Source organism: Alexandromys fortis, unplaced genomic scaffold (assembly GCF_014885135.2).
Source record: "Alexandromys fortis isolate MF-2015 unplaced genomic scaffold, M_Fortis_MF-2015_v1.1 scaffold_31, whole genome shotgun sequence".
Classification (NCBI taxonomy): Eukaryota; Metazoa; Chordata; class Mammalia; order Rodentia; family Cricetidae; genus Alexandromys; species Alexandromys fortis.
This window is the reverse complement of record NW_026067974.1, coordinates 13,580,229-13,582,352: the sequence shown is the minus strand read 5'-3', so window position 1 is coordinate 13,582,352 and position 2,124 is coordinate 13,580,229. Positions and strand designations below refer to the sequence as shown.

The 2,124-nt window shown below is 46.9% G+C and overlaps 1 long non-coding RNA gene across 1 annotated transcript in view; it reads right to left on the bottom strand.

Annotated features, from left to right (window-relative positions):
• LOC126510150 (uncharacterized) overlaps positions 1–519 on the bottom strand; it is a 5,679-nt gene extending 5,160 nt beyond the window's left edge. Inside the window, exon 1 of the long non-coding RNA XR_007594328.1 lies at positions 414–519. This is a non-coding gene — a long non-coding RNA (uncharacterized lncRNA). The remainder of the gene's footprint in view (positions 1–413) is intronic.
• Positions 520–2,124: the final 1,605 nt, after the last annotated feature.

Here is a 2,124-nt window from a genome sequence, read left to right as displayed (position 1 = left end):
TTACCATGCTGACTCAGGGGAATGGCTACCACGTCACAGAGATCCACCTCACGAAGCAACACAGAGAAGATGCCTAGCTGACTTCTGGAGCCGCTTTTCTAATCTGTACTATGGTTTGCAGGAGAGGTGGCTCAGCAGTTAAGATCACGAGCTGCTCTCCCAGAGGTCCTGAGAGTGGTTTCCAGGACCCACAAGGTGTGGCTCACAACCACTTGTTATTCTGGCTCCAAAGACCTGATGCCTCTGGCCTCCTGGGGTATCTGCACTCATGTGCCCATAACCAACCATACCTGTGCCCTGACATAGCTGGGCACACAGTGGTGTGTTTTAAAGTGGAAGTTATTCTGATAGTCCCCTCTCTATTGGCGAATCTACTGCATAAACTGATTCCAGAGTCCGAGGCTGATTGCTACCTCATACAGCCAGAGAGACGGACTTGTTTTTACTTTTTGTACTTTTTGGTTTACTTGTTTTTTATTATTATTTATTTATTTATTTATTATGTATACAATATTCTGTCTGCGTGTATGCCTGAAGGCCAGAAGAGGGCACCAGACCTCATTACAGATGGTTGTGAGCCACCATGTGGTTGGTGGGAATTGAACTCAGGACCTTTGGAAGAGCAGGTAATGCTCTTAACCACTGAGCCATCTCTCCAGCCCCGGTTTACTTGCCTTTGAGACAGTGTCTCACTGTGTAGCCCTAGCTGTCCTGGAACTCACTCTATAGACCCAGGCTGGCCCCAAACTCACAGAAATCTGCCTGCCTCTGCCTCCTGAGTATTGAAATTAAATTCGCCATCACACAGAGTAAAGGCTAGACTTCTTTCTGGGCAGTGGTGGTGCACATTTTTAATCCTAGCACTTGGGAGGCAGAGGCAGGTAGATCTTTGTGAGTTCGAGGCCAACCTGGTCTACAGAGCTAGTTCTAAGACAGCCAGGGCTACACAGTAAAACTGTTTAAAAAAAGAAAGAGTAAATGAACACCACAGCCCAAGGGCTACTACTATCCTCACTACTTTCTCACTTTGCTGCAGACTGCCCTAACCTCTCTGGGTGACGCCGCCTTGCTGCTGACCAAGCTTCTGTTTGCCTTGTGTCTCCACTGAATTCCTTCCAGGGAGAGGAGAGAGCCACGGAGAAACACTTGCCCAGGAGATCCCTGCTGAAGCTGAACTAAACTATTGCTCTCCATGGAAAAACTTTACTTTCTGAGATGGCGGCCACTCTACCTGTTCAAAGAAAATCACTTCAAAGTCCTGGGGTGCGTTAGGTGATCAAAAATCCTCACATGAAGCTGGGCAGTGGTGGCGCAATGCCTTTAATCCCAGCATTTGGGAGGCAGAGGCAGGTGGATCTCTGTGAGTTCAAGGCCAGCATGGTCTACAAGAGCTAGTTCCAGGACAGGCTCCAAAGCCACAGAGAAACCCTGTCTCGAGAAAAACAAACAAAAGAGAGACAGACACACGTTGGCCACTACTGCTGTAAAGGAATCATCTATATAATCGTGGCTGCATTCTTGAGACAAAAATGGCAGCCTATCCTCTGTCATTTTTTGCTGAAGACATTTCTATAAGTCTGTCATTATATAACTGACTTATAGGAATGTTTTCACCAAAAAGAATCAAAAACAAAAAAATTATAGAAAGGTCTTCTTCTGGATAGACGGGGAAATGCAGGGGTTTAAATACCACACCGTATTAGAGACAGTTCCCTGGTGGCACACATCAGCAAACTGCCCTGTTCCGAGTGTTCTTGGGAGTCATGCAGAAAATTCTGGAGAGTCAGGCAGTGGTGGTGCACGTCTTTAATCCCAGCACTCGGGAGGCAGAGGCAGGCGGATCTTTGTGAGTTCGAGACCAGCTTGGTCTACAGAGCTAGTTCCAGGACAGGCTCCAAAAACCACAGAGAGAGGGCTGGAGAGATGGCTCAGAGGTTGGGAGCATTGCCTGCTCTTCCAAGGGTCCTGAGTTCAATTCCCAGCAACCACACGGTGGCTCAAAACCATCTGTAATGGGGTCTGGTGCCCTCTTCTGGCCTGAAGGCATACACACAGACAGAATATTGTATTCATAATAAATAAATATATATAAAAAAAAAAAACAGAGAAACCCTGTCTCGAAAA